At 43.6% G+C, this 19,317-nt stretch overlaps 1 protein-coding gene and 1 non-coding gene across 9 annotated transcripts in view; one reads left to right on the top strand and one right to left on the bottom strand.

Moving 5' to 3' along the window:
* CNBP (CCHC-type zinc finger nucleic acid binding protein) overlaps positions 1–19,317 on the bottom strand; it is a 49,955-nt gene that overhangs the window by 9,013 nt on the left and 21,625 nt on the right. For 4 of the 8 annotated variants that reach the window (XM_060161025.1, XM_060161022.1, XM_060161030.1 and 1 more), the window contains exon 1: positions 939–1,096. The exons of 2 other annotated variants lie outside the window; for them this stretch is intronic. The gene's annotated coding sequence lies outside the window, so the exon portion shown is untranslated. Of the gene's footprint in view, positions 1–938; positions 1,097–19,317 lie in introns of those variants that run through there. 2 more of the 8 variants (XM_060161028.1, XM_060161023.1) reach the window with 2 other exon arrangements.
* TRNAR-CCU (transfer RNA arginine (anticodon CCU)) lies at positions 6,113–6,185 on the top strand. Its single transcript has one exon. It is a non-coding gene; the product is annotated as a tRNA-Arg (tRNA).

Here is a 19,317-nt window from a genome sequence, read left to right as displayed (position 1 = left end):
CTTTGGAAGTGCCCTGTGGCTGCGGCCATGTGGTTAACATGTGGCAACAAGCACAAGCTTTACCCATAATAAAATCAACACCCAAACCCAAATGTGGGCCATTATGCCATTCTAAAATAGGTTTCCACGTTTGGAAAATCCAAATGGAGGTTGGCTAATTAATTTTCTCGCCTCGTTTTTAGATTAAACTGTATTCGTTTCACCTGTCCAAGAGATGATGCAAAGGTTACTACTGCTGCCATGATTTTGGAAGTTTGACAAATTCATGCTTTTTTCTGATAACGGGGTTTTTCAAAAGCCTCCGTAACTTAAATTAGTGTTGACTCAAGAAAATTGGGCCTTATCTGCCCCTTCCCGAACTGCACCGTAAAACAAGTAACTTAGCATGTCAATGACGATAAAAATTCAAGAAGCGAGAAGCTATCGGGAAGTAGGCAGAGCGAGTCCCGAAGCCACACGGGCCTTCCGGCGGGGTGTCCCCCCATCCTAAACGGAGGACTTCTCCAAGGCCCCAGCTAAGCCCACACAGCCCCTGGCACATGGCCCGCGCCAGGCCCAGCCCCCGTGCCCCCCGCTGCTCCAGGGCCCTCCCCCACACACGGCCCCCTCCTCGCACGTTCCCGCCAAATCCACCCCCGCCCTACGTTCCGCGACCCCGGAGCCCCCGCCTCGGCCCCAAGGACGCGCGGCCTCGTCCGCGGCGAGGCTGCGGCCTGGGACCGGCGGCCCGATTGCGGCGGCCCCGCGTCCCGGGCGGCAGGCAGGGCGGGAGGGCGGCCGGCCGCGGGGCGCAGTCCGGGGCCGGGCGGTGGCGGCCCGTTTCCCGCCTGACGCAGCAGCGGCGCAGGCCGGAGTGCGGCCGCCATCGCCGCCTCCCTGCTCCCAACCCTTCGCCCGCGGCCCCCGCACCGCGGCCCCCGGCATGCTCGCGGCCTCACCTTCGGCGTCGGAGGGGCCCGCAGCGGCGGAGACTCGGACGCAGGCCGAGAAGGCGGCTCGCGAGGCAGCGGCTGTTTATTTTCAGGGTCCTCGCCTGCGCCACACGCGGGTCTGCACACGGCCCCACATACGCCGTTGCGCACGGCTCTCCTCCGCCTCGCCCACGCAGCCAATCAGCGCGCGGGGCTCGGCCGTCCAATTAGGGCCGCCTGTGGGGAGGGCCGCCCCGCCCGACGCGGCGCGTCGGGCGGGCCTCTTCCCCTGAGCGCGCGGCCCTTCCCGCCGTGCCCCGCGCGAGGCCTTCCCGCCCCGAGAGCCGGCTTCTCTGGATCGGGGATGTCGGCATCCTGGCTCAGCGACCGTTCTGGCAGCAGCGCCGAGGGGCGCCGAGATGGGGTCTCAGGGAGGCGGCTGTGGTGCGCGTGGGGCCGGGAGGACTCCTCCCGGTGGCGGACTCCAGAAAGCGTGTGCCCGCGGACCCTGCAGGAGCCCGGCCCCACTTCCGGGGCCTCTCGGTTTGGGGAAGTCGGACTGCCCAGTCACGCAGGTGGCCGTGGCTGCGTGGGCCTGAGATTCGTTTGGGTTTTTCTGCGGCCCAGGCAGAGCCCCGGAGGCCTCGCAGCTCCCACTTGCAGGACTGATAACACCCCCTTTCAAATAAAAGTCCCTCACTGGGGAGCGGGCGGGGGTGGAAGGACGGCCCGCGACCTCGGTCCCAACACCCTTGTCACCGGAGGAGCATGTGATGAGTGACGTTCCCTGCGACAGGAGGGCCACCCGGCCTGGGCTGTCACGGTCCCGAAAAGCCTTTAGATTTTCTCCAAAAGACATTGTATATATAGCATAGATATTCTGTCATGGAGGAGTAAAGTCAAACTATTCAGTGGTAAACTCAGAAGTTACAGAATTTTGTGTCCCATTTGGGAATGGCATTTAAAACATAAAATTAAAAAAAAAGTAAGAGTCCCCAGTCTCTTGAGCCCTAAAAGGCCCTAAAATCACTTCAGTCTCATACTAAACTTGGCGTGCTCTTGAGGTTAGTCTGCGGCCCATGTTGGCTGATGCATGCCAGGAGTGTATTTTTCATTCTTTGAATGACTTACACTTGGAAAGTAAGCGCTCCTATCTTTTGTTATTAAGATGTTAAAACTGGGGTGATCAGACCTTGTTTGCAGCGTTAGTTCCGCAGGTGGCTGTGTAGACTTGAGCTATTCATTTGCCCCCGGTTTCACCTCATTTGAATCCTAGTCGCAAGGCTGTATGGCTTCTTAAATCATGTTGTGAGGAGGTAGTATAGCAGAGTGGTTAAGAGCTCAGATGCTGAGAGTCAGGGTTAAACCTGATTCAAATCACTTAATTATTGTAAAGCATTTAGCAGATTGTGTTCAACGTAGTGCTCAAGAGAGGGTAGCAATTATCAGAGTGGATGGACTATTTTAAGGGCCAATGATTTTTTTTTTAACTGTTGTTAATCAAGGCAATTTAAAGTAAAAATATTTTAAAATTAAGTATGAAAAGTCCCCATTTCCAATAAGACTGAGTTGCCTGGCACTTTATGCATTAAGTTACAACACGAGAGTGACCAATAATAAAATGGTATTTTGTGCTTACATAGTTTTATTACCAAGAAGCTTATACAGCTTCATGGACTTCCCCTCCCTAACTGCTGAATCTTTATAATATCTTGAGGTAAGGCGTAGTGTGATAATTGCAGACACAACTAGCGATTTCCTAAGCCCTAACAGTGAGTCAGTGCAACACAAGAGTCTATGTAGGAAGTCCAGCCTGGGTGCCTCCACGCCACACCAGGAGGATGAATTAAAATTGTCGTAGGAACCATAAATTAATATTTTCTGACTTGATTTTTGTTTACCATTCCAACCACAGTGCTACATAAAATATCTGCTATTCATTATAGACGCAGGGACTGAATGTTCCTAATATTTAAAAAAACACTTTAAAAAAAAAAAGGTGGGTGGGGCTTCCCTGGTGGCGCAGTGGTTGAGAGTCCACCTGCCGATGCAGGGGACACGGGTTCGTGCCCCAGTCCAGGAAGATCCCACATGCCGCGGAGCAGCTGGGCCCGTGAGCCATGGCCGCTGAGCCTGTGTGTCCAGAGCCTGTGCTCCGCAATGGGAGAGGCCACAGCAGTGAGAGGCCTGCATACCGCAAAAAAATAAAAATAAAAAAATAATAATAAAATAAGGTGGGTGTGAAATAAAGATATTAGACATAATGTTCTTCTATAGGTTTAAAAGACTTAAGTAGAGGAATGGAAACATAATGCGGTCTTTGCTGTTTGGCTCTGGGAGGAACAGCTAATGGCTTTTCTCTACCTGGCGTCCAGCTTTCCGCAATGACTACTCTCGACCTGGCGTCCAGCTTTCCGTAATGACTATTATTAATAGAGTCAGTCTGGTCATGAGGCATTCTGACTGACCCAGAGAAGGTCTGGGATGGAGCTGAACTACAGTGACTCGTGTTGCGTGGATATGTGCCTCGGTACACCTGTTTCACTAGCGATGTTTGAAAATAAAGGGAAAGGGCCACCCCACTCAAAAGATAAGCTGCCAAGTGTATTTGAAGGAAGAGGCTCCTATTATGTTTCCCTCCCCTGGAGATGTATTTATCCCCTCCTGCCCTCCAATGTTCAGTCTAACCCAGGGTATTGTGCGCAGCATTGCAGGGGTTACAAAGGTGAGTCAAGACACAGACCATGCCCTTGAAGATCTTGCAGGATGACACGGGCCAAAAGAAGTATTCAGTGTCCTCAAAGGACCAGCTAAAATGCTGTGATTCAGCATGATTCAGGATTCTTTCAAATGAGTGCCAGTTGAGCAGCAATATCTGCCGACTCCTAATTTCTGCCTAAAAGGCCTGACTGTCCAGCACAGGCCTTAGATCGTGCTGTTAAATGGAGATGATACTGTGTATATCCTTCTAAACCCTTCCATGCCAACAGGGAAATAGTCTCTGACTTTGCTTGGAAAGTATGCAACTAAGGTTAAGGAGGATAAATTGTTTCCACCTCTCATGTCGGCTTCTAAAGCAGAAACATAGCTTACTAAGCTAAATCCTGAAATAGGAAGTAGTTATGCAGTACTAATAATAGCTAATAGGTGGGCTTCCCTGGTGGCGCAGTGGTTGAGAATCTGCCTGCCGATGCAGGGGACATGGGTTCAAGCCCTGGTCTGGGAAGATCCCACATGCCGCGGAGCAACTAGGCCCGTGAGCCACAACTACTGAGCCTGTGCATCTGGAGCCTGTGCTCCGCAATAAGAGCGGTGCGGTAGTGAGAGGCCTGTGCACTGTGATGAAGAGTGGGCCCTGCTTGCCGCGACTAGAGAAAGCCCTTGCACAGAAACGAAGACCCAACACAGCCAAAACTAAATAAATAAATAATAAAAATAAAGGAATTCCCTTAAAAAAAATAGCTAATAGGTAATATAGAGAGAGTTCTTGTTACAGTGCCTGGCATAAAGTAATTACTATAAATATTATCCATCATTATTGTTATTATCATTATCTACTGAGTGCTTACTATACACCAGGCATTGTTTATAACCTCTTTGTAAGTTTTCACAAAACCCCTATGAGATAAGTACTTTTCTTATCCCTATGGGGAAATAGGTCCAGAGAATTTAAGTAATCTGCCCAAGGTCAGACAGTAAATAAATGACTGGGCAGTCTTCAAACAAGGGCGGCTGAAGTGCTTCACACAAAGCTTCCAGCCTCCCAGTAGTTATTGAGACTGAATCCTGCAATTTCCCATTGACTCCTTAAAGTGACAGAGTGGGGAAGGATAGCTGATGACAAGGAAAGTATGAAACACTGACTAATCATTTAGTGAGCTTTCCATTGGTTGGCTTCCTCCTCTGTGACCTTATGTTGAAACTATCTCTACTTCTGCAAACTAACTGGTAAAAGAAAAACTTTATCTGCAAATAGTTTAAAAGTTTCAAAATACTCCAAAGAAGATATACAGAGTGCCAACAAACACATGAAAGAATGCTCAACATCACTAATCATGAGAGAAATGCAAATCAAAACTACAATGAGATATCATCTCACACCAGTCAGAATGGCCATCATCAAAAAATCTAGAAACAATAAATGCTGGAGAGGGTGTGGAGAAAAGGGAACCCTCTTACACTGTTGGTGGGAATGTAGATTGATACAGCCACTGTGGAGAACAGTATGGAGGTTCCTTAAAAAGCTACAAATAGAACTACCATATGACCCAGCAATCCCACTACTGGGCATATACCCTGAGAAAACCATAATTCAAAAAGAGTCATGGGAAGACATATGGGAACATATGTTTATGTATGACTGATTCACTTTGTTATAAAACAGAAACTAACACACCATTGTAAAGCAATTATACCCCAATAAAGATGTAAAAAAATAAAAAAAAAAAAAAATAAATAAATAAATAAATAAAAAAAAAAAAAAAAAAAAAAAAGAGTCATGTACCAAAATGTTCATTGCAGCTCTATTTACAATAGCCCGGAGATGGAAACAACCTAAGTGTCCATCATCGGATGAATGGATAAAGAAGATGTGGCACATATATACAATGGAATATTACTCAGCCATAAAAAGAGACGAAATTGAGCTATTTGTAATGAGGTGGATAGACCTAGAGTCTGTCATACAGAGTGAAGTAAGTCAGAAAGAGAGAGACAAATACCGTATGCTAACACATATATATGGAATTAAAAAAAAATGTCATGAAAAACCTAGGGGTGAAACAGGAATAAAGACACAGACTTACTAGAGAATGGACTTGAGGTTATGGGGAGGGGGAAGGGTAAACGGTGACAAAGCGATAAAGAGGCATGGACATATATACACTACCAAACGTAAGGTAAATAGCTAGTGGGAAGCAGCCGCATAGCACAGGGAGATCAGCTCGGTGCTTTGTGACCGCCTGGAGGGGTGGGATAGGGAGGGTGGGAGGGAGGGAGACGCAAGCGGGAAGAGATATGGGAATATATGTATGTATATAACTGATTCATTTTGTTGTGAAGCTGAAGCTAACATACCATTGTAAAGCAATTATACTCCAATAAAGATGTTAAAAAAAAAAAGTTTCAAAATAAAACCACCCATCTTTTTTTTATTAATAGAAAAGTAGATGCATTCATTTTAAAAAAGTACTTTCGGGACTTCCCTGGTGGTCCAGTGGTTAAGACTCCGTGCTCCTAATGCAGGGGGCCCGGGTTCGATCCCTGGTCAGGGAATTAGATCCTACATGCCGCAACTAAAAGATCCCGCATGCCACAACTAACAGCCCGCATGCCGCAACGAAGATCCCTCGTGTTGCAACTAAGACTCAGTGCAGCCAAATAAATAAATATATATATATATGTTTTAAAGTAATTTCATGTCAAGCATCTACTTTATTTAAACGTTGAAATAGTAGTGAATAGCAAGATAATGGTGTGTTTAAATTGTTCCCAAAGAGTATTTTACAAGATGCCTTACGTTGTGTTTTGAGAGAGCATTATACAGTGTAAAATTGGATCATGTAGCCCTCATAATCTATAAACATAATGTAATTGATTTTTAAAGATTAAATTTTAAAAGAACTATTATATAATTGGGTGAATTAGGATCTAAAACCTAGAAGGACATTTAGTCTAATCTCATAGTATTTAGTCTCATTTTAGTCTCATTTTAAATTTAAATTTAAAGAAGACCTATAGAGTTGCACAGAGTTCCTACAAGTGCTAAAAAGAACTGATGTTTCTTCAGCCATAAAAAAGAAAGAAATAATGCCATTTGGAGCAACATGACTGGACCTAGAGATTATCATATACGTGAAGTAAGTCAGAAAGAGAAAGAAATACCATATGATATCATTTATATGTGGAATCTAAAATATGACACAAATGAACTTATGTACAAAACAGAAATAGACTCAGATAGAGAATAGACTTGTGGTTGCCAAGGGGGAGGGATGCATTGGGAGTTTGGGATTAGCAGCAAACTGGTATAGATAGAATGGATAAAGAACAAGGTCCTCCTATACAGCACGGGAAACTATATTCAATATCCTGTGATAAACTATAATGGAAAAGAATGTGTGTGTGTGTATATATATATATATATATATATATACACACACACACACGCACACACACACACATATACACAACAGAAACACTTTTCTGTACAGTAGAAATTAACACATTATAAATCAACTATACTTCAATACATTTTTTTAATGTGAAAAAAAAACTGATGTTTTTAATATGAAAACAGGTGCCACCCACATGTCATAAGGGCTGTTAGCTGTGCTTGTGCCCTGATTAGTCCAGTTAACTGCCGTGGAGGTAAGAAAAGGAGGGCCCAAATCTAATACTATACATTTCTTCATTGTGTCTCCAGCCCTTTTCTGTGGAAATTTACACAAATGGCCATTCTAGTTTATAAATTAGTAACTTATGAGTTTGGCAAGGATGAATCAATAATCAATTTCTCAATCTTGAGAAATATACTCAGACTTCAATTTAACAAACATAAACTTTAGACTCTACATTTTCATAAGGACTATGAAAATGTCCTCCAATTATGTATTATAACTACAAAAGAGAATGTCTGAATTTATACCTGGCTGAAGAATAGCTTTTAGGTAATTAAATATTACAGTTACAGCTAATGTTCCCTTTAACCATCCCCACCCCAAGTCCCACTTCTTTCTCTTCCTCCCAATATCATGCAAATGGTATATATCCTTCTGGTCCATTTTTTATATTACATAAATAAATGTATGCATACATTAAATGTATAAACTTGGGCAGACTAAGTATAAAATTTTTATAAATATGTAAAATTTATAATATTATATTGTATTATATATTCTGTAACTTATATATTACCATATGTATAAATTATATAAAATTTATATATAATCTATAATATGAATAATTTAATTATATAAATATAGGTTTATATAATTTTTATATATGGTTTATATATGTCAAACAATACATACATAGTATCATATCTATCTGCTTACTTGTTTGTGTTCCCTTACAAGAACCTAAGAGCTGCAAGGCAGGGACTTTGTCTTGCTTTGTCTGTTTTCTGCTATACTTCCAGCTCCTAGAATGGCTCCCTATACATGAAAGGCACTCAAATAGTTGCTGAATGAATAAATATCTATCTTTATCTTGCTTTTTTAATTTGGTATTATGTTTCTGAGATCTGTCTATCCATATAAATGTATATACACACATATATCTGTATTCTTTTCTAGTTCATTATTTTTTACTGCTGTGTATTATAGATATACTATATTTTATTTATCCATTTCCATATCCATTTCCCTAATGGAGGGTATTTATGTTATTTCCACTCTTTTGCTATTATATAATGTTGTAATAAGCACTCCTGTGTACAGGTCTCCTCAGGCACATGTGGGAGAGTTTCTCTACGGTATACAAACCCAGAGGAGAGGTGCTGGCAGTGAACAGGCTGTATTTTACGTTTCACTGGTTGCCTGCCATGTGACTCTCAAAGTGGCCATACCAAAGTATACTCCCAGCTGCAGTGGCTAAGGGTGCCATGTTTCTCAAATCTTTGCCAACGTTTTATACTGTGAGATGATTTAATTTTTGCCTATCTGATGGGTGAAACATGGGGTCTCTCTTGTTTGTTTGCTTCTATTGAGATAACTGTAGATTCACGTGTAGTTGAAAGAAATAATACAGAGAGATCAGATGTACTCTTCACCCGACTTCCCCCAATAGTAACATCTTGCATAATACAATGTCACAATCAGGATATTGAAGTCGATACTGCCCACTGATTCTGTTCAGCCGTCCTCAATTTTACTAGTACTCTGTGTGTGTGTTGTTTAGTTCTATACAAGTGTGTCTCATGCACAGGTCTGTGCATCCATCTCTGCGCTCAAGAGACTGAACGGCTGCAACGCTGAGTTCCTGCAGAACTCAAAGACATGTATGTCATGTATAACTCTTGAGGAGGAACTAGGACTCTATTTTATTGCTGAACTATTGTTTCTTGACTGCTTTTCCTTTATTCTTGCATTCCCTCACTTCCCTTAAGATCCTTAATTACTGAGACCTGTTCAAGGGCAAGCACTGTGGCCAGGCTTCGATACCAACATGGCTTAGACCCAAAATGGCTTCTCTTATGTCAAGAAAGCCATGCCTGGTTCTCTTTCTCCAGAGACCACCTGCCCTACCTGGTTACACAATCTTCAAGCATTACAAATAAAGCTGCTGTGCACATTTGTGTAAAGGTTTTTGTGTGCACATGTTTCCACCCGGTATCTTGTCTTTTTCCCACATCACAGTGAGGTTGAACATACTTCATACATTTGTAGGCCATTCAAGTTTCCTCTTGTGAGAAAGGCTGAGTTGCTCGTTTTTTCTATTTTGTTGTTTACCATTTTCCTACTGACTTGAAAGAGTTCTTTATATGTTCTGGACACCAATCCTTTGTCAGTTATACGATGTTGGGCTCATTGATGGTTTAGTGATAACTGTTTCTCAAAGTGATGTAAAGAGTCGGAATTGATAAAGAATTTCTGAAACTTGCATTTGGATGAAGGGACAGAGGGGTTTCATTCAGGCTGCCCACACTGCGTTTGCGGAGACGGCTGCCCTCTCCCCAACGCTCTGTAGAACCACCTTTGCCTCTGTTATATGCCAACTATATGTTTTAATGGTGGCATGCAGGATGCCAGCCAGACAGCATCAAAGCCTCTGCCTGCTGCAGGGCAAACGCCAGGCATCCTTACGTTTGCTTTTTTTTTTTTTTTTTCTTACGTTTGCTTTTAACAAACCCTTTGCCTCATTCAGAGGAGGCATTCAGACGCGTTATTGCATCACAAACCCATGCTTCTCAGCATTTCGACCCTCGGAAGCTGCTGACTTCAGGACGTACTTTCTTCACGATGCTGCCATTTTCCCCAGCGCTGCAGCCAGAATTTAGGATCCTGACTCACCCTCCAGCCAGCCACCGAGAATGCTGATTATTCTGGTATGGTCAGTGCTCTCAAAGTGACTTTGACGGGGGAAATAGCTTCTGGACAAGCCCAAGCCAGTGCAACCTCAGGTAACAGGGAGGCCTCTTCTTTCCTGACTCTCATCTGCTCAGCCTCTTGTTCTTTCTGCCTTGGCAGATGCAGAAGCCGCGCTCCTGCAATCCTGGCCAGAAAGCTGCAGATTGTACGAGCTGGCAGAGCCTGCACTGTCCTTCTGAGCTCAGAGAGTTATCTTTCCCATCAGCACCGAAGTCCCGGCTCGGGGGCAGCACCCACAGTGCAATGGTCTGTAGAACTGAGTTACAATTCCAAATTCAGTTTGCATTTCGATAGATTACCTTATAAAACATTCACTCACCAAAATTATCTTGATTATCTTTTATGCACATTGCGGTTCCCCAAATTGCCGATGGAGAAACTGATACACAAAGTTTCTTATAATTTCCCCTCAACCCATAGCAAAAACATAAAGGCAGGTAATAGGATTTCGAGGAGCATGAAATCTATACCTATGAAGTGTTATACCAAATAGATATTAAAGAAAAGAAGCTTTGGATATTCAAAGGTCTGTGGTGAAGGCCAAATAGTTATAATATATGAAAATGCTTTGCAAATTCCACACTGTTTTACCAAGGTAAACTGTGATTAAGATCAATTTCTGTTAGCCTAACACATGTCATGAAATTCTTTTTCTAGGGCTTCCCCGGTGACGCAGTGGTTAAGAATCTGCCTGCCAATGCAGGGAACACGGGTTCGAGCCCTGGTCCCAGAAGATCCCACATGCCGCGGAGCAACTAAGCCTGCTCGCCACAACTACTGAGCCTGAACTCTAGAGCACGTGAGCCACAACTACTGAGCCCACGTGCTGCAACTACTGAAGCCTGCACACCTGGAGCCCGTGCTCCGCAACAAGAGAAGCCACGACAATGAGAAGCCTGTGCACCGCAACAAAGAGTAGCCCCTGCTCGCCGCAACTAGAGAAAGCCTGCACACACAGCAATGAAGACCCAGCAAAGACAAAAATAAATTAATTAATTTAAAAAAAAGAAATTTTTTTTCTACACTTATTTATTACAAGTAAAGAAAATATTTTGGACACATGAATAAGCAATCATAGTATTTCTCTTGCATTTGAAGAATGATTGGTAGTAATTTTTCCCTTTATTTAGCGGTTGGTTTCCTCATTTAATGCAATAAAAGTTCTCTGGGGACTACAACTGACTCTAAAAGTTACTGGTGCTGAAGATTTATCCAAAATGAAGTCTGCTTTGAGTGGCACAGAATTCAAAGACAGCTCTGGACCAAACTGAAGTGAGTGGTGAATTCGATCTTTTCTGTGCTTCCTCCTTTCTTCCTTTTGGACACTTCAAATCCACATCTAGTTTCCTAGGGATTTCCTGAGTTGACCATGGCCACTTTCTTCTCTCTTCCAGGTTGACCAGCCCCATTCCATCAGGGACTGTCATTTTATCAACCCACGCATGCTACGATAATAATCACCTCATTTACATAGTATTTCATAGTTTGCACATAAAAATTCAGTCAGAATTTATTGTGAGATTATTACGTGCCACACTCTGCTGGGCAGTTCCACCTTTGTTACATTATTTAGTCATTTGTAATCTTATTATTTGAACCTATGAGGTTTTTTTAAAATAAATTTATTTATTTATTTTTTGGCTGCATTGGGTCTTCGTTGATGCGCGGGGGCTTTCTCTAGTTGGGTGAGCAGGGGCTACTCTTTGTTGCAGTGAGCGGACTTCTCATTGCGGTGGCTTCTCTTGTTGCGGAGCATGGGCTCTAGGCACGTGGGCTTCAGTAGTTGTGGCGTGCAGGCTCAGCAGTCATGGCTGGCGGGCTCCAGAGAGCAGGCTCAGTAGTTGCGGCGCATAGGCTTAGCTGCTCCGCAGCATGTGGGATCTTTCCGGGTCAGGGATCGAATCCGTGTCCCCTACATTGGCAGGTGGGTTCTTAACCACTGCACCACCAGGGTAGTCCTGAACCTATGAGGTTTGGAAATCTCATAGATTCAAGCACGACCTCTCTAGGTGGGATCTAGATATTTAAGTAGGAGGCATTAGCACCCTAATGTTTTTCACAGCGAGAGATGCCTGGATGCTTTAGGTGGTATATGACAGGGCATCAACTAAAATTGCGCCGTATGGTAATAAAGTGTCATCTCAAGGACGAAGCCTCAGTTTGGTGCTTACCAGCCTTTAACCCCTCTGTGACACTTTACCTACCCTGTGTTGAGTAGCCGTCTTGGATGTTATCATTTTATTGTGATAACACAATATACAAGTTATGCTCTTTTCTCACTTGTACAGTAGGGTCTCCTCTTTTTTTTTTGGACATACACACATAGATGTTTTATTTTATGGCTGAACCATCTGAGAGAAAGTCGCAGATTTTGTACATTGTGTTTATAGAGATTATAATTGACATATAACATTATATTAGTTTCAGGTATACACCACAATGATTCCATATTTGTATATATTGCAAAATGATCACCACAAAAGTCTAGTTAGCATCCTTCACCACAGTTACTCATTTTTTCCTTGTGATGAGAACTTTTAAGACCTATTCTCTCGGAGGGATAAATTAGGAGTTTGGGATTAACACATACACACTACTATATATACATTAGATAACCAACAAGGACCTACAGTATAGCACAGGGAACTCTACTCAATATTTTGTAATGACCTATAATGGAAAGGAATCTGAAAAAATAGATATATATGTACGTATGACTGAATCACTTTGCTGTATACCTGAAACTAACACAACACTGTAAATCAATTTTACTTCAAAAAAAAAAAAACACTTCATACCAAAAAAAAAGACCTGTTCTCTCAACAACTTTCAAATACGCAATACAGTATCATTAACTATATTCCTCATGCTGTACATTCTATTCCCAGGACTTATTTATTTTATAACTGCAAGTTTGTACCTTTTGACCCCCTTCACTGATTTTCACCTACCCAACCCCTCACAACCCAGCAACCACCAATCTGTCCTCTGTTTCTATGAGCTTGATTTTTTTTTTATTTCCACATATAAGTGAGATCATATGGTATTAGTCTTTCTCTGGCTTATTTCACTTAGCATAATGCCCTCGAGGTCCATCCATGTTGTTGCAAATGGCAAGATTTCCTCCTTTTTTACGGCTGAATAATATTCAGTGGTTTATATGTACCAAAATTTCTGTATCCATTCATCTGTCAAAAGACACTTAGGCTGCTTCCAAAAGTTTCCACTTAAAATAAGAATAAAATGTGAGTTAATCTAAAAACAAACATGAAGTAAATAAGAGCAGAGGAAGTACACAAATGTGAAGAGTTAAAAGGATAGGTGGATGTGACAAAAGGGAGTCACGGCTGTGGCAGTGGAGCCAGTGTGGAAACCTAGTGAAATCCAAAGGACCCGTCTATCGGCGGAGGAGGAGAGGAAAGTACCCAGGGCAGCATCTTCAGAGCCTGTCGCCTGGCCTGGGGTCTGCTTTTGGGCTCTGACGGGCCTTCAGGGTCCGCTGTCAGAGTAATCTGTGTGATAATCCGGGTGGAAGAAAAGAGCCTCAAGAAATACACTACTGCCATTAAACGTAAAACCCAAGATTTTCTTGAATATGGCAAGAAAGCTGTTGAAGAATCAACACAATGGTCAGCTATCCTGGAGGATTGACAATGTTTTAAATTGAGGGGAAAATAAGAGGACAGAACCAAGTTCCTGCCGCTTCCATCTTCTGTGTGCAGAGTCTTCAGACAGAAGAAGCTGGAGCAGGGCTGGCACTGGGGCACTCGAATGTCTGCAGACGCGCAGGTCCACCAGCTTCTCCTGCTGCCTTGCTCTTAGGGGCAGCTGTCTGCAGGGCTGTTGGGTGGGGGTGGAGAGGGGGTGAAGTGTTAGCAGAAGGGACTTTGGAGAGGTCCAGCCCCTGCATGTCGTGTATGTCTAAAAATCCAGTGTAGGTGGTAGGCGGAAGGTCTTTTTAGCCATAGGCGGCATCTCAAGTGCGGAGCAACGGGCTCACTCTGTGTGTGTCTGTGTGCGTGCTCACACACACACTCCTGCATGCAGCACCTTACACGCCCTTCATGATTGGAAGATTGGAAGAAAAACACAGACGGTAAAACCCCCTCTCAAGATAAACAACCCCAAATGTGTTGACTGGGCCTCAGGGGGATCTAAGACCCCACTGGAGGTGAAAGTTGTCTTTGATTTCTGGTTTTTATTTCCTCATCACTCCCTTTCCCCTTCCTTACTATTATCTTTCCAGTACCCTTAGGTAGTGGCCCCAGCTGAATAGAGCCCATAAATCACTTTCCCCAGAGAGGTTAGGGGACATTAGCCAACAGTCTTAGCTTTTCCAGGGTTTCATCCATGGGTCCTTCTTGGAGACCCCATTAAAGCCTTTGTGGTAGATTTCACGGAGAGGCTAGCAAATACAATCTCCTCAAGGCTGTTCACATCATAACCACAGACCCTTACCTACTTTCTTCTCCTACCATCTTTTAAGACCTTTATACATTCTATAAATGACAGAACTTTGGGTTATTATATAGGGACATAAACAATAAAACTGTAGTTTAAGATCTGCAATAGGGAAAAGAAGAGAATTCCGAAAAGTCAAATCATAGGAAATTTTGGAAAACACACGGCTTAGTTTCATTACATGATTCTAAACTGTAGACCCTCCAAGGTCAAGGGGAGGCAAGATGTGACTAAGGTTTACAGTAGCAGCTCCTAGCAGAGGCCTACAGGGGATCGTTACGGAGTGCACGAGGACTGTCCTCGTCCACACCACTCCTGAGACTGCCCAAACCGCCCGTGATCCTCAGAGCCAGCATTTCTCAGATCTCACTAGAAAGTTGCTAAGACAAGTCATCTTCCACAGGCTTTTCCTGTTTCCTAAGTACCTCCCAACACCATTCCGGTGACAACGTCACTGGCATGGGTTTTATGCTGCCTTTGCGAAGATACAGCAGACAATGTGGAATCTCCAGAATCGATATTAATACAAATAGTTTTTAAATGGAACCACCACACAAAGGGAAGGCTGACACTTACCTCACCAGAGAGGGTTGTGAGTTTAGAATACTGTATGTCAGAAGCGCTTTTTACACTGTAAAGTGCTATCCATTTATTAGTTATTACTGGAATATCAGAAAACAACCCACAGGACCTTACAAAGAGTCATTATTCCAGGTCATTTTTACTCTCTATAACAAAGCACTGATTCTCCAACATTTGTGGTCAGTTTATCATTTTGGCAAAAATACCTCAAGACTTGCCATCTCGTTCACTCTTACCATCCAATCCAAGACTTCTATGAGAATAAGTGGGAAGAACAGAGCTATTTTTAATATCCAGATATGCTGTAAAAGTCACCCTTTTAGGTCTTCCCTGGTGGTGCAGTGGTTAAGAATCTGCCTGCCAATGCAGGGGACACAGGTTCAATCCCTGGCCCGGGAAGATCCCACATGCCGTGGAGCAACTAAGCCCGTGCACCACAACTACTGAGCCCACACGCCTATAGCCCATGCTCCACAACAAGAGAAGCCCCACCGCAGTAAGAAGCCCGTGCACCTCAATGAAGAGTAGCCCCCGCTCGCCACAACTAGAGAAAGCCTGTGCACAGCAACGAAGAGCCAGTGCAGCCAAATATAAATAAATAAAATAAAATTTTTAAAAAAGTCACCCTTTTATAGTGTACAGTTCACTGGGTTTCAGTACTTTCACAAAGCCATGCAACCATTACCTAATTCCAGACTTTTTTTTTAGGGCAGCTTTGGGTTCAGAGCAAAATTGAGTAGAGAGTACAGAGCTCCCACATCCCTGCTCCAGAAATACTGGCAGCCACCACTCATCTCACTATCTCCCTGGTTCTGCCTTTTCCAGCGTGTCCGAGAGTTGGAATCATAAAGTTTGTAGCCTTTTCAGGTGGGCTTCTTTCACTTAGTCATATGCATTTCCGTTTTCTCCACAGATTTTCATGGTTTGATAGCTCCTTCCTTTTTACTGCCAAATAATATTCCGTTGTCTGAATGTACCACAGTTTATGTATCCATTCATTTACTGAAGGATGTCTTGGTTGCTTCCAAGTTTTGGCAATTGTAAATAAATCTGCTATAAATGCTTGTGTGCAGGTTTTTCTGTTGACATAAATTTTCACCTCCTTTGGGTAAATACCAAGGAGTATGATTGCTGGATCATACAGTAAGAGTATGTTTAGTTTTGTACGAGTCTGCCAAACTGTCTTACAAAGTGACTGTACCATTTTGCCTTCCCACCAGCAATGAGTGAGAATTCATGCTCCAGGTCCTCGCCAGTGTTGTCAGTCTTTGGTTTTTGGCCCTCTGACAGGCGTGTAGTGATTATCTCATCACCGTTTTTAATCTGCAGTTCCCTGATGACGTATGACGGTAAGCATCTCTTCACATGTATACTTGCCATCTCTACATCTTCTTTGGTGAGGTGCTTGTTCAGCTGTTTTGCTCTTTTTTTTTTCGGTACGCGGGCCTCTCACTGTTGTGGCCTCTCCCGTTGCGGATCACAGGCTCCGGACGCGCAGGCTCAGCGGCCATGGCTCACGGGCCCAGCCGCTCCGCAGCATGTGGGATCTTCCCGGACCGGGGCACAAACCCATGTCCCCTGCAACGGCAGGTGGACTCTCAACCACTGCACCAGGGAAGCCCTCATTTTTAAATTGAGCTGCTCCTTTTCTTATCGTTGAGTTTTAAGAGTTCTTTGTATATTCACAATATTTAAAAGTTTCTTTGAGATTTCTTCTTTAACCCACATGTTATTTAGAAGTGTGTTGTTTAATCTCCAAGTATCTGGGGGGGTGCTTTCCAGATCTCTCTTTGTTACTCATCCCTATTTTAATCCCACATGGTCTGGGAGTAGGCCGGCATCACGTGGCCACGCCGTGTTACAGGGCAGAGTCATGGCCCTGAGTACTGACATCACTGAATCTGCAGCATCTGAGCTGAGTCTGACTATAACTTTAATCTGGAAGGATTAATCATCTAAAAAAAAAAAAGTCCAAATCTCCACCTCTCTATGTTTTAAACTGATTTATACAATTGAAAATAAAAGGCTCAGTGTTCAGTAAAGGAAAACTAAGCAGATTTCTGTTTAACAAGCCATGGCCTAAATGTACCAAGCCACGCGGACTGGCGGTAGACTCTCCTTCTGAATTTTTTTATTGTGGTGAAATAGACTTAACATACAATTTACCTTCTCAACCATTTTAAGTGTACAGTTCAGTGGCATTAAGTACACTCATGCTGTTGTGCATCCATCGCCACCATCCAGCTCCACAACTTGCTCATTTTCCCAAACTGACACTCTGTCCCCACTGAACACTAACCCCCCCTCCCCCTCCCCCAGCCCGTGACACACACACACCCCCATCCTCCTTTCTTTCTCTATGGATTTGACTGCTCTAGGGACCTCATGCAAGTGAATCATACAGCATTTGTCTTTTTGTGACTGGCAGAATTTCCTTTCTTTTTAAGTCTCCATCTGAATTTTTATTTCTCCATTTTGTTTCAAATTAAAACTACAACAGTACAAATCAGTCCTGATTTAGCAAATGAATGTGCTGTGTGCAGCTGACCTAAAGACAGGGTAACCACCGTCTCCAGAGGCTGCTGCCTTTGCAAGGATGGTCATTTGCACAAGGAGCTCAAACCTCTCTATTGACCGTGGCTGAGAAGCAGCAGAGCATTATTTAGTTTTCTTTGCCAAAAGAGAATCTAAATTGTGCTGAATCAGAGCAACTATAAACATTGCTTGCTTTTCGATATTTCACTTTATCAGGCAGGCTCGGAGATAATCAGCCTGTGTCCTGGAACTGTGCTTCTGAGAAACAGATACAAATGAGTTGGCAGAGTCCATAAGCAAAATATTTCAGGCCCTCCTAATCTAGGACAAGCCAACTAACATAAACTGTGGTTTGTATTATACAAATCTTTATAAAAGGCGAGCATTAACTGGTGCAAGGAAATTTCTAGTCTATAGAAAACGGCAACATATAAAGCGGTTAATGATTTATTCTTGTACTTTAATATTTTACTATATATACTTTTTCATATAATATTTTCTAAGTACCATAATTTTATCACCTCTTCCTATTGTAAATTTATCAAACTGAAAAGTCAAAGCAATAAATGCTGGTGCATCTAGAAAAAAATCCAACTGCTTTCTTACATTGTATCACCATAAAAAATGTGGTTATAGTCTGTATGTGTAAGTATATATGCTGCACATTTATATTATTATGAAGAGTGTAAATATATATTTATGTATGTGTATATATGTAAAATTGCATGGTATTTACTGGTTTTGACCAAATTTAAAAGATGGCCTCAAGGCTTCCCTGGTGGCACAGTGGTTGAGAGTCCGCCTACCGATGCAGGGGACACAGGTTCGTGCCCCGGTCCGGGAAGATCCCACGTGCCACGGAGCGGCTGGGCCCGTGAGCCATGGCCGCTGAGCCTGCGGGTCCGGAGCCTGTGCCCCGCAATGGGAGAGGCCACAACAGTGAGAGGCCCTCGTACCACAAAAAAAAAAAAAAAAAAAAAAAAAAGGTGGGGGGGATGGGGGAATTGAGTTCTTAACATGGGCAAATCTTTAAAACACTTGTAAGTGAAATAAGCTGGACACAGAAGGGCAAATACTATACGATTCCACTTACATGAAATACCTATCGTGAGAAAATTCATAGAGGCACAAAGTGGACGAGAGGTTACCAAGGGTTGGAAGCAAGGGGGAGTGGGGAGCTATTACTTCATAGGGACAGAGTTCCTGTTTGGGGTGATGGAAACGTTTTGGAAATAGATAGTGCTGATGGCTGCACAACACTGTAATTAATGCCACTGAATGGCACACTTGAAAATGGCGAGTTATATATATTTTCCCCCACCAAAACAAACAAATAACCAAAGTCAAATGAACAAAAAACCTTCAGTGGCTCCACAGCTTTTTAGAACTCAAAGTGCATGCATCCTGGCTGGTGGGCAGGGCCCTTCTCTGCCTTTTCAGGCTCCTCAGCTGGTCCTGGCCGACACCCAGTCCTTCTGGCCCAGCTCAACTGGGCCTTCTCCAATTCCCGGTCTGAGTGTCTCACCCAGTCCAGTGAGTAACTGGCCAATCCTGAACCACCTACTGCCCCACCCTGCCCCCTCCTAGGCCTCAACTCTGAGTCATCTGGGCTCGCACAGGGGCTGTCTGCTCAGTAATCTTAAGGACCCAGAGAGGAAGGAGAGAGAGCAAAGGTAGGGGCTGGCCAAGGTCATGGCTTAGGACACAGTGTGTGCTCCAGGAGAAAGGCCACAGGACTT

This window comes from Lagenorhynchus albirostris, chromosome 10, assembly GCF_949774975.1.
Source record: "Lagenorhynchus albirostris chromosome 10, mLagAlb1.1, whole genome shotgun sequence".
Lineage (NCBI taxonomy): Eukaryota > Metazoa > Chordata > Mammalia > Artiodactyla > Delphinidae > Lagenorhynchus > Lagenorhynchus albirostris.
Note: the sequence above shows the minus strand (reverse complement) of the source record. Positions and strands in the feature narration are given on the sequence as shown.